This window comes from Nelumbo nucifera, chromosome 1 (genome assembly GCF_055504915.1).
Source record: "Nelumbo nucifera cultivar China Antique chromosome 1, China Antique-T2T, whole genome shotgun sequence".
Taxonomy (NCBI): Eukaryota; Viridiplantae; Streptophyta; class Magnoliopsida; order Proteales; family Nelumbonaceae; genus Nelumbo; species Nelumbo nucifera.
The window spans coordinates 199146074-199160112 of NC_142649.1; the positions used below are offsets into that span (position 1 = coordinate 199146074).

The 14039-nt window shown below is 35.5% G+C and overlaps 1 protein-coding gene across 6 annotated transcripts in view; it reads right to left on the reverse strand.

The window, feature by feature from the left end:
• Positions 1-1563, reverse strand: part of LOC104602374 (protein SWOLLEN 1-like) — a 36545-nt gene extending 34982 nt beyond the window's left edge. For 2 of the 6 annotated variants that reach the window (XM_010266040.3, XM_010266037.3), the window contains exon 1: positions 987-1563. The gene's annotated coding sequence lies outside the window, so the exon portion shown is untranslated. Of the gene's footprint in view, positions 1-872 lie in introns of all 6 variants that reach the window. The other 4 variants (XM_088895813.1, XM_010266038.3, XM_088895814.1 and 1 more) reach the window with 3 other exon arrangements.
• Positions 1564-14039: the final 12476 nt, after the last annotated feature.

Here is a 14039-nt window from a genome sequence, read left to right on the forward strand (position 1 = left end):
CAAAGGCAAGAACAAAGGGGAAAATATCAGCATATGTGTTTCTTTAGCAGCTTCAAATGAGCAAATTCTCTGCCAATATGAACGGGAAAGTATATGGCACTCGCTGAATATTTAAAGAGAACTCCAACTTAATAGTTTAATATAATAAGCAGTAAGCAAGGTACTGATGTACTATTATGGTGCACTATCAAATAACCCATCATCAACATAGTAGAATAAAATAAATTTATTAAAACAAAATAAAACGCATTTATCAACATGGAAATTACAGATTAAAAAAAAACAATGATTAATCTCACTAAAGTGCGAAGAAAAAGCAAAATATTGTTAAGTACCTGGGCTGTGTTTGGCACACTTTCAAATAATTAATTCTCGTGAATTTTTCGATTCCAATTATCACTTTAAAGTTTTGGTTTATGAATTTTTTTGGAACTGTTTCTTTTTTATGGGCTCAAACATTCATTCAATGGATCCAGTCTTTAAAGCTGAAAAAAGTTGACTTCAAAAGATAATCATTTTTTGGCTCAGAAATCAGAACTCATTCTTCAAGTAGCGATGCTTTGAAGCAGATTTGTAACCAAAATAGCCTAAATGTCATGAACATGGAAAAAAATGGTAACAAGCTCATAAAAGACTCGCCCTAATTCCATCTTGCACGGTAGAACATAAATAAACTTGAACAACAGAACTCAATTTTCGCATATAATCCCGCGGGAAGTCGAAATTTTAAAACGTTAAGTTCAAAATCACTGCCCAATAGCTGTAGTGTCCCACATATGAAGGACGCGTATAACCTTGATCTGCAAATACAAATACTAATAAAGGAAAAAAAAAAAACAACAGAAAAAAGACAACTTTTACGTTACACTCACCAGTCATCATTTAGAAAGGGAACACATAAACCCTAATCTTTCTTCTGTGCTCTTATTTATTTCTAATATCAACACCAAAGAATTATGGTGCACTGGAAAGGGAATGAGGAATACCAGAGAAAGCAGGTCTAAGAGGCTACCTCCCTCCATCCGGTGACGAAATCGTGGCCGTTGATCAACCAGACCCTAAATCCGACGGTCATCCACAGGCTCATTTCCCCAGGGCAATAGCTTCCTTAAATGGCAAAAAGGGAGTATCTGTCCGCAATGAAACCCTAATTCCGCGACCTATCGACATGAATTAAACTCTGCCGAAGAACAACAGTGACCAAAATTTGTAATTTCCGGCGAATCAAGCGACAGGCTTCCAGCGATCAAGTCAATAGAAGAAGTGAAAATGACGGAGTGAACAAGGAACGACTGATCTCTCTCGCCCTCCTCCCCCTCACTTTCTCTCTTACTACTCGCTTCGCTTTTTAGTGTTTCGCTCGCACACTTTTGTTACGCACGGCGCCAGTACCCAGTAGGGGAAATATGTGATTGGGATCGAAATTTTAAGATATTAATTAATAAATAAATATTAGAGAAGTTTCGAAAAGAAGAATGAGATCGAATCATCAAAGTTCGAACGCACCCGAGTTCCGAAATATTTAATAGAGGTATTTGGTAGGCGAGTCGCCGAGATAGATATGACTCTTGTGAAATTCCACGTGGCATTTACTGACGTCCCAAATCCGAGTACGCCGTATGCCAAACGAAACTCGACACACTTTCTGTCTTGGCATGGCAGCAAGCAGCAGCTTCTAATTGAACCAGATTGGACGGTTGAACCCGTACTAATATGAGTTGACCGGTTGGGTCAAGTCCAATCAAACATTGACCACAGACTTGATTCTCCTTGATAATTGCTTGGTCATACAATCCAATGGTTAACAGATGATTTTCATGGGAACCGGACTATGTTTTCTACGTTTCTTTTAGATCGTTTTTTTATGGCTGCGTTTGGAATTGGTACAAATACAAAACGCCATCGGTAGAAATAAAAAACGCTCAAATGTATCAAGGTAAAAAAACAAACCGGCCGAATGCATGTTTTCCACTCTTGTGCGTTTGGAAAAACGGTGTAAAATCATCAGCGTACAAGTATATCTGGCAAGCGTCCATGGAGACATCGTCTCTACACTGAACAAGTCTCATCTTGTCCTCCTTCTCTACTAACGGTCTATCCTCTCCATGCTCTTCCTGGGCCACCTCGGTGATATACAACTTGTTGCTGGCTCCCTTGCCATGGCCTTTGCCAACATCACCGGTTACTTTGTCCTTTCTAGTCTAGCACTGCGCATGGAACCTCTATGTGCGCATTTGGAGCTCAGCGTCCCAAGCTTCTGGCCCTTACCCTTCATCGCTCTGTAATTTTTCTACTCTTCTCCTCACTTCCCATATCTCTTCTCTGTCTCAGCATGTCCAAGTGTCTTCTTTGTTTACACCAGGATCCTGAAAATCACAAATCTCACTTAGAGCTATCTTCTATTCTCTCTTCCGGACCTCCTCACTAATTCCTTCCTGCATCTAGTCCGCATTTATCTCCGAGCGCAAGGATTAACCCATCCACTCACCTTAGTGTCATTGGCCGAGGCGATCTTCCTCATACCCACAGGCTTCCTCTTGGTGTATCACCTCCAACTAGGGGCGATCTTCCTTGTGTGGGCTACAGGGTTACACCTGCCAACATGGATAACATCGAGCCGAGAGTGCTTGACTGGATGGGAACCTCTTCTCCGACTCTGGCGGGGCCAAGCTGCATGTTCGTATGTCTGGAGTGGTGGTTTTCCTGAGCCGGTGATGAAGCTTCTACCTCTGTTCCCATGGAACTGTTTTTGCTAAGCCAGTGATGGTTGCCATGGAGCTAGTTTCCATGGAGAACGTAGGTGGGTTCAGAGCTACCACTGGTTGCAGCAGCGGTGACGGAAAGAGAAAAAGAAGGGAGGAAGAAAGAAGAAGAGAAGGAAAAGAGAGAGAGAGAGAGAGAGAGAGAAATGTAATAAATACATAAAAAATTTCGATGTATTTATTATATCGATTATCAATGTAATTGAACGGTAAAATGTAAATTTACACCGATGTAATTTTTTATTGTAAAATTACATGTTTACCAAATGCCTATAAAATCCAACCGATGTGTAAAGTTTACCCCAGTTCGATTTTACACCTCTACCAAATGCAGCCTAAGGGAAAAATACAAAAACCTCCCCTAAAGTTTCTAACAATCATAAAAACCTCCCCTTTAGTTTCAATTTAATAAATACCCCTTGAACTTTCAAAAAATTCGACAAATACCTCCCTTCCATCACTAATCCAGATGAAAAACGTTAAACTGAAGCATTAGTTTTCTTAAATACCCATTTTACCCTTTTGTAAATTATTTTACATACATTTTTACTGAAATACCCATGTTTGAAACTCAACAAAAACCTCCTTCAATCTCTTTTGACCTCTTTCATCTCTCTTCGTGGTCGGAGGCCCTAGACCATGGCAAGAGGCTAGTGCGCTCTCTATCTCTATTCTTCTATTGCTGTTTTTTGTTGATTTCACTGTTTCTCTAGATCCTCCTCAGATTTCACTAGCTCCTGTGCCTGACACCCAAAACCCGATTCCCTCTCCCCCCACCTCTTTCCCCCCACCAACAAGGCTCCATCATTTGCACCTTCTATCTTGGATGTCAGTTCTCTTGAGCACAAACACCCACATTGAGGATAGTAATTAGTATGGAGTACTAATAGTATATAACTATGAACTGTTCTTCACTTTGGGCAAATCAACTATAGCCTCTAGGACTGAAGAAACAGAGGACCAATTTAGATAATTTGGCATCGTGATTACATAAATCATTCTAAACAAAAGAACTCAATTAATTACCACTTATCTTAAATACTAAGAGCATGTTCATCTTTGCCCAAAGATTCAATGCCTTGCTAAAATAGTTGTGCTCACTAAGGCCAGAGCAAACACACCATATGTTTTCCATGTATTTTTCCACAGGTGGTGACTCTCATTGCTTGGGTATAGGCCAGTAGGTATACAAGCCCTTTTAAGTCTGAGAGCTGCATTGGATCAACAAGAGAATATAATAATGGTGAGAACTTTAAATGTGATCCCCCTAAGCAACCTATCTGAACCTGAATTTGACTCTACTATTGCACCATTGATACTGTGTATATTTAATTGTCCGATTATATGCTATCATAATCCATTTTCTGCCCTAACCCTAATGAGAAATTGTTATTAGTTATTTTCATGATTTTAGATTTTCAATATGTGATATATCACAATTCATAATAGTTAATAATCATTTTAAATTTTCATTTTTCCTTCACTTTTGTATTAAAAAATCGATTATAAAAAAGGCCACCATAAAATCATAAAAAATGAGTTTAGGTATCTTAATAAAAATTAAGAGCATATGAAAGCTCTGAGATTTTATGGGGATTGGAGAAAGGTTGGGAAGGGTTAAACCAAATGGTTGGATTAGGGTTGAAGGACTAAGGTGTATTAGGGTCAGGGCTAGGTGTTTAGAACCTTAGGTTGTTAGGGTTCACCTTAATCCGACCAAACCCGACTCAACTTACACCTAACTAGAAACAATGAAACTAGAGTGAATCACATTTTTTTCATTTTTTGTGGCACTTTAATAAATATTCATCCCAATGAAGTTTTTCCTTGGCAAGAAGCCAAGAAATAGATTTTAAAAACTATAACAATTCTCAAGTGGCTTCCCTTTATGGTATTAGACAAAAGAACTTCCTTTTGTCTAATAATCTATGGTATTATCACCCAGGAAGTAACACTTTAAGAAGTAATAATCTATGGGATTAGATAAAGCAACTTCCGTTTTTGTGAATGGGACCCTAAGCTACTTTGATCCCTTATTTGCTCCCTTCCCCCCTTTCAAAAAAAAAACTCTATGTGTGGATTATATTTATGTGAAAATTCTATCTCATCAAGAAGAAGAAAAAAAGAAAGAAAAAAAAACATAAGGTAACATTTATGCTGTTGGAAAAACATAATATCACAAGGGCTTTGACCGTTCACCCCTTCCCCTATCTCTTGATTAGATTCAACTTTTATGCATGATGTACATATGTTGGTTATGAATTTCCTAGTATCATGTTTTTTCGGTATTATAGTTGAACCGACGATTAGTATTTGATAAATAAACTAGTACACCATAATGCACTTCATTTTTTTCAATTTAGAAGGAGATTCTTAGTACCCATTTGGTTAATGGGAATAGGGGTCTTGAATCTGAATCGAAATGGGCTATTCCCATTCCAACTATTTGGTTGAGTGGAATCAGAATCCCATTCCCCCATTTGAGGGAATGGCCATTCCCTGCCCCTCCTTGGAAATGAAATCCCATTCCTACTTATTCCAATTTCCATTATCATTTCTACCTGAACCAAACAGACAATGGGAATAGACCATTCCTATTCAATTTCAACTGTAAACCAAATAGACCCTTAATTTTAATTTGCATTTGCTTTCAATATATGTTTCCATCTGAACAACTATTGAAAGTATTTATGGGTTTGGGCTTGCAATAATAATATAGACTTCGAGCTTCATCATGAATTCATAAACTACTGCACTAGCCATAATGAATAAATGATAATAGTCAGATAATTGGCATTTATCATCTAACCCATGTTTTTTTTACAGATTTATGTGGGATCCATAGAATATTTATTTTCCTCGGTAAGTGATACCCATCTTACCCGCCTAAGGGGAAAGTTGTCAACACTTGGATGTAGGGGTGTAAACAGATCAAATTCGAATCAAATCAAGCAATATTCGAATTCAAATATGATTAGAAAATCTGATACCTGATTTCGATCCGATATCCGATGGATATTGAAAACTAATATTCAAATTTGAATTCGATTTGATTCGAATATACCAATTAACTATTTTAGGTAATTAATAAATATATAAAATGCATATTTTATTTAGAGAAAGTATATAAATATATAATTTATTTATTTAATTTAATTATTATATATATATAAATTATATAAAACATTTAAAAATTTTATATATTATATATAAGAATTAAATAATTAGTCGAATTTGGATATTTATCAAATTGAATACGGTCATATTCGAATCCGAATATGATTAGCTATTTGGTAGGAATAGGATATTCGAATTCGATCGATTAGATACTTGAATTATCCAAATTCAATTTGATTATGTTGAATCTCGAATTCAAAATCGGATTTTCGAATACCGTTGACACCCTTACTTGTATGGGACAAAATTATCCATTTTAATAATGACTTTTTGTGGTTAAAATGGTCATTACCCACTAATGGGCCCTAAAATATTTTTAATGATTCATTAGCCACTCATCGCCAAGTAATGATAATTCGTATGTGATCAAAGGAGCAACCAAACAATAAGCGGAACACTGTTTTCTTACTCTATTGCAACAAGGGTGCATTGGACCAATGTTAATCTCTCTACCTCACCCTTATAATAAGACAGTTTCAGGTAATCTCTATCTCAGGCAACCAACAATTGCATTACTGTATGAAAAAGCAGCATCTAACATGTAATAGTAAAGTAAAAAAAAAAAAGTTTGACGCATAGAGATGGTGGAATGAAAAGAAAGTGGAAAAGGACAAGCCCAAGCTTTTCAAAGGGAGACAACTAACATGTAAAATAAAAAGAATGCAGCGATGAGGTGATATAGAATAACAAATCAAAAGGGATTAAGGGGAAGGATGGAAAATTAAAAAAAAAATGCGATGACATATAATTGGTAATAAAAGCCAAAGTCAATGAAAAACAGGGGACTAATGTATATACATTCTCAGTTTCTCACTTTTATCAAGGGTAATGGAATAATGGATATATTTACATTTATAACATTGATTTGGATAGTGAGTTTTTATTTGAAGGCACAAAAATCATAGGGGATATGGCTCTTCATAGAATGGAATTGATAGGGCTATCAATGGGTCGATTCCAACTCGATGGCCCAAACCGGTTAAACCAGTTCTAGTGCAATCTATGAAACTCATTCAATTGATGAACAGTAAAACAAAATAAGAAATTAGATCCTATTTGGATTCCACTCTGTGTTCCAGCCATTGTTGTTGAATGCTTCCTTGCACTTCTTTTTTTATCAACTTCTTGAGTTCACTAATCTCTCTAGATCTTGAGGCCAACCGTGATGGGTCCAGAACCACTATGTGGTTTTTATAATCCCCATCCAGAGGTGACCAGGACTCTAATAAATCTTATCAGTAATTGAGATTAGTTACCCATCAAACTAATCTTAATCCAATCCTACCACACTTAGAATACCACTCTAAATAGGAGTTTGTCTCCAACTTTCAAAACACTCTCATAGACCCATACGTGTCATGTGTCAGCCTAGTATTTTTTTTTTTAAATTAACAAATACTAACAATCTCCCACTGTTTGTTACAGTTTTAAAAAAAGGTTTTGAAACAAAAACATCCATTGGGTTGAAACAATTTTTTTTTTTTTGAAATCGAGTGGCCACTCATAAAATAAAAAAAACAAACAACATATGTGTTATGAAAGTGCAAGATCAAATCAATCCTGTTTTCAATATCCTTACAAATGCCCAAGTAGGAAAGACCTACGCTATTATGTAGTAATGACTCATTTCCATGGTCAAAGCATCTATAAGCATACCTTCCACAGGCCAAAACAAAAGTGGGAATGGTGGTTTGGGAAGCCATCAAAGGCATCTCCAAATATGGTCACTAAACTTCATGTGTCAATTAATTGATCAAACACATGTCACTTGAATGTCAAACCATGTGGTCAAGTATGCTACTTTCAGCAAGTATTTCATCCGGTGAGGGCTTAATAGGTGATGCCCAATCACCATGAATACCTAAGCCATCAAATCTAGATGGACAATTAAACTTCCATGTGAGAAATCAAATATGAACATTTTTATTTGTGAATAAAAATATAAAATATCAAATGAGCCATCATCATTAATGAGCATTAAATGATATCAATGTCAAAACAAAACAACATAAACATGATACTCTCACTAATCAAAATAATTCACTAGCATCTATTACACCCATATTGGATACATGACGTTGGAAGATGTCTTCAATGGGCATGTAAGAGACTGCTATTTCCTTTTCAGCAACCTTTTCTCTGACATAATGATATTGGACCTTTATGTGCTTTGATCTTGCATGATGACATGCCTCTTTAGTCAAATGTATGGCATCAATGTTATCATAATAAATATGGAGAAGTCAATGAATGAATCCACCACAATCAAATCAATGATAAAGGTCTTAAGCCAATAAACATGCCTTGCAGCTTCACAACATGAGATATATTCAACTTACATTGTGGAGAGAGATGTAGTTTTTGCTTATGACTTCTCCAAGAAATAGCACCACTAACAAGAGTGAAAATGTATCCTGAAGTGGACACTAAGTATCAAGATCACCTTTAAAATCTAAGTCAGCATATCCCATAGTCTCCAATTTGTCTAGTTCGCTGAAAAATAATATGAAGTGTTTAGTTCTTTGCAAGTATCTTAAAACTTTTTAGCAATCTTCCAATGAACCATTCCAGGATTATGTTAAAATCTGCTAAGCAAATCAATAGCAAAACAAATATCCGGACAGGTGCAATTCATGATATACATGATACTACCAACAACAAAGGCATATGGAATGTTTGTCATTTCTTTGCATTCTAAATCATTCTGTGAACATTACCCCATATGTAGTTTATCTCATTTTACAATACGATATTCACCAGACTTACAATTTGCCATCCAAAACTTCTATAGCACTTTCTTTATATACCCTTCTTGTGATAATCCCAACATTTTCATATGTTTATTATGCCGAATTTGAATGCCCAAAACATATGAGGTTTCTCCAATATCCTTCATGTTAAAAGATCTAGACAATAAAGTTTTAGTGTCAAGTAACAATATTAGATCATTAGAGGCCAAGAGGATATCATCTATGTATAGTATTAAAAATATAATGTTGCTTCCACTGGTCTTGGTGTAAATGCAATTGCCGATAGTGTTCTCCTTAAATCCAAAGTTAGTGATAATGCCATGAAATTTACGATACCACTATCTATAAGCTTGCTTGAGCCCATACAATGATTTGTTCAACTTGCATACTGCCTTTCATGTCCTTTGGCTCAAATCCCTCATGTTGGTCTGTGTAAATAATTTCATCTAAATCACCATTTAAAAAACTGTTTTTACATCCACTTGATGCAATTCATAATCAAAATGTGCCACAAGAGCTAATAATATTCTAAGAGAGTCTTATCTTGAGACAGGAGAAAAAGTCTCATCATAATCAATACCCTCCTTTCGAGTATAGCCCTTGGCTACGGGTCTTGCTATATGTTTCTCGATTTGACCACTTGAGCCTCGCTTAGTCTTAAAAACCACTTGAAACCAATGGATTTTGCTCCTGTAAGGAGGTCAACCAATTCCCAAACAGAATTTTGTTCCATGGATCTCATTTCTTTTTTCATTGCCAACATCCAATCATTTGAGTTTTTATGAGTTAGGGCTTTAGAGAAACTATTCGAATCTATGACATCATCAATAGATGAGCCAGATAAATACACAAGAAAATCATCTGATATGGTAGACCTTTTCACTCTTTGGGAGCGTTGAGGTTCTTCTCTGGGAATTGTAGGAGGATTAACAAATTTAATAGATGAAGGTCTGAACTCTGAGAGCTCTTCAAATTCTACTTGTCCTCTCTCTTATGATGTAGAAGTCTCTTATAAAAATTCCACATTTATAAACTCAAAAATTGCACTGCTCAGGTTAGACAATTCAATCAATCGATAACCCTTAGATCTTTTAGGGTATCCTACAAACACACACTTAATTGCCCTGCTAGCAGTTTTAGGTAAACCAGGTTTGTTAATCTTAGCTACTACTTTACAGCCCCAAACATGAATATGATTTAAGCTAGGTTTCCTGCCAGTCCAAAGTTCGAATAGAGTTTTCAATGCTGCTTTGGTGGGTACTCGATTCATATGTAGGCAGCCATTTTGAGTGCTTCTACCCAAAAGGATTCAGGTAGGGTTGATCCAGCAACCATACTATGCACCATGTCCATCAATGTCCTATTTTTTGAAGAAATGCATCAAAACAATCACATTCTCCTCCCCTGCCAGATCTTATTGCTTTGATTTGCTTTCCTAGTTGCTTTTTAACTTCAACTTTATAAATTTTAAACTTTTCTAATGCATCAAATTTGTGTTCCATCAAGTATATGTACCCAAATCTTGAGTAATCATCGATAAAAGTTACAAAATATTATTGTCCACCTCGTGCAACATGTCTAAAAGGGCTATATACATTAGAGTGAATCAATTCTAAAAGAGAGCTTAACCTAATACCCTTAGGAAAGGGTTTTCTTGTCATTTTTACTTTCAAACAATCTATGCAAACATTAAGGTCACTGAAATCTAGCACAGGCAAGATCTTCTTTGACAAGTCGTTCCAATTTCTCCTTAGAAATGTGCCCTAACCTTCTGTGCCATAATAGGGAAGAATTATCACATTGCATTTTTCTTTTACCATTTTCATTTATCAATACAATATCATTTGTAGCAAGGAAATATGCATTGGACTTATTCAAATTTAAAAAAATATAATCCATTATGAAGAACACCAAAACCAATAATGTTTGCATTATGTAAGATTGACAAAGTAAAAGAAGCAAAATGAAAAGAATATCCAATTGTATCCAATCTAGAAATATAAAGAAGATTGTGCTTCATAGCAAATACAAATAATGTATCCAATAAATCTAGAACATATCAAGTATCTAAGACTAATTTAAAGGTTCCTATGCCAGTTGCCTTCACTTTGTGTCCATCTCCTGTATATATTAGTATCTCCTCTCCATCATCAATTCCTTTTAGATTTTAGAACCTCTGTACAAAATTAACAACATGAATCGTACAACTAGAGTCAACAACCCAAACATCAAATGGGGTGTCTAAAAAATTACTTCAGAGATCACATAAGAAATACCTTGTTTATTTTTCTTATGTTTTAACTTTTGACAATCGTCTATGAAATGTCTAGTCATTTTGCAATAGTAACATATCACCTTATCCATTCCGGTGGCTGGATTAATGGCAGTCAGATTCAGTTCAGTCTATTTGGTGGGTGACACCTTTTTACCCTTATTATATTTCTTTTTTCCCTCATTGTCCTTCTTTGGACCTTTCTTGAAGGGTTTCTTTTTAGGACCCAAGGAAGTGAAATGAGTAGATCTTATCTTCTGTCTTTTCTACCTTTCTCTTTCTAGAACACATTGGTTTATCATCTCATTGACGGTTCATTTTGCTGCACTTGTATTAAAATTCACCACAAAAGTCTCAAAGGATTTTAATAACTTTCACATAACGGCATACACAAAAAATTCATCACTTAATTTCATCTTCAAATCTCTAAGTTGGTAAACAATTCCTAACATCTTAGCAATGAACTCTCTAACATTCATTACAGTCTCAAAACTAATAGTGAAGAATTGTGTGAACAAGCTCATTGTGAGGGCTTTAGTTGATCCAACAAACTATGCCTCTATATTGTCAAGTGTATCTTTGGCAGTGTTCATAATGAGAATCATGGGTTTAAGAGGTTCAGAGATAGTGTTCTGAACTATAAAGAGTACTAGTTTATTTGCTTTGTGCCAAGTGGTGTATTTGGTTCTAAGTGCCTCAGAAGCATTGGAAGCAGGCTCAAATGGCACAAGTTGGGTGAGACAAAAGTCTATTTCTCGGATTCCTAAATAGGATTCCAATTGGCCTCTCCATATCTTATAGTTGTTATTTGTGAGAAATTCAAAAGGGTAAGGTTGATTAGGTCCAACAAAGGTGTTCACATCAACTTCAATTTTAGACTATTAAACTAATAATTTTTCAAACTTTTACAAAATTCTAAGCAATCATAATGTCAAGGGAGTATATTTATATCTAAAGTCCATACGTCATGCATCACATCTATTCACATACAAGAGAGAACGTCTAATGGATGACATAGAGACACAGTATATCACCCTTGATGTTTATGGCTTATCTACCCCCTCCTTTGGGCTAAGATAAATAGTCACATCATCATTTTCAATGAATAAATATTGCTTAAACAAATCAAGTTCCATATATGAATGCATATGATCTCCTCTTACTCCTTTGGGCTTGAGAAGTTCACTTACACACCATATACTTTCCTCCCTTGTCTCATTCCATCTTTATCACAATGTTAAGTGTCGCCTTTGGGCTAACCATAACAAGAATAAGAAAGAATGGTAATCACAACCTATCTCAAGGTTCTTAAAATAATAAATAAGAGATTGAATGCTTGGTTATCATGTCATAAACTTCAAGCACTTTGGCACCATCCATTTATTAAATGTCCCCAAGTTTCAATCAATGATGCAGTTTAAACGTATACCTTCCCTCTAAGCATATAAAATAGAAATACAATATCAATAAATGCATCAAATAATTCATCTTGAACTTAAGGAGGCAATAAAATTCAAAACTAACAAAAGAAATAAAATATAAACAGATAGTATTTCAAATTTTGGGTTTAAATACTCATGGGAATCTATAAAAGAACAAAATGTCATTATTATAATCTAATATGCACTTGAATTCTATTAGAATAAGGACTGGAGAAGTAATAGAAAGATTAGAAGAAGAAGTATAAGGAAAAGATAGGAGAATAGAGAAGAAGAAGAATTCTAGTTCGAACAAGAGAGATTAATCACCTCTCTAGTTAGCTAGATTTAATTTATATGTTTCTATTCAAAAACAAAAAGACTCCTTTGCCCCTACTTAAGTATGGGATACAACCACTAATAAAAATTACACATTAGTAGTTTTAAACATAAATATAAAGACCAAAATACCCTTACATAGTCGACATTAACACTCTACCTCAAGTTGGTGAGTATATATCGTATAGTCCCAACTTGTTACATATGTAGTCCACTCTCCCCCGACTCAACCCTTTGGTAACATAGGTCTGTCCATTGGTTTCCTATGTTAACATGTGTAGTATCTATCACTCCACTCGGCACCTTCTCTCTCACAAAGTGACAGTCAACTTCTATATGCTTAGTTCTCTCATGAAACACCGGATTAGAAGAGATGTGGATTGTAGCATAATTGTTAAAATAGAGCTTCCTTGGAGTGTCAATAGTATTCCATCTCCTGTAGAAGGTTTCTCAGCCACACTAATTCATAAGTAGTATGTGTCATAGCTCTATATTCTACCTTTGCACTGCTTCTTGCCACAATTATTTGTTTCTTACTTTTCCATGTCACCAGATTATCCCCAAGGAAAGTACAATAGCATGTAGTGGATCTCCTGTCAGATATAGAGCCGGTCCAATCAACATCAGTATATCCCCTCTATTTCAAGTTTTCCTCAACTTCTATATATCAAGTCACGACTAGGATCCCCCTTTAAATACCTTACAATCCTTAGAATTGCATCCCAATGTGAAGCCCAAGGTTTCTGCATGAACTGACTCACCACACTAACTGCAAATGAAATACTAGCAAAGTAATGGTTAGGTAGTTTAGTTTACCCACCAACCGCCTATACCTTCTAGGATCTTCAAACTCTTTACCCATATCACTATTTAATTTAGTATTTGACACAAATTAATACCATGCTTAAACCTTGCTACTTCTATCCCCAAGAAGTACTTTAGTTTACCAAGGTCCTTTATTTGAAAATGTTCTTGTAAAAAGATCTTCAACCTCTCAATTACCAATCTATCACTCCTATTAATGACAATATCATCTACATATACCACCAATAAGATCTTTCCAGCCTGAAAGTCATGACTAAAAACTAGGTGATCAACCTGACACTGTTTCATATTAAACTTCTTTACCACTTCACTGAACCTACCAAACTACGCATGAGGAGACTGTTTAAGTCCATAAATGGCTTTTTTTAGTCTACACACCTTACCATCGTCCCCCTGAGCAACAAACCTCAGCGGTTGCTCGATATAGACGTCCTCAAGTAGATCACTATGTAAGAAAGCATTCTTGATGTCAAGCTGAAAGAGAGGCCAATCATAC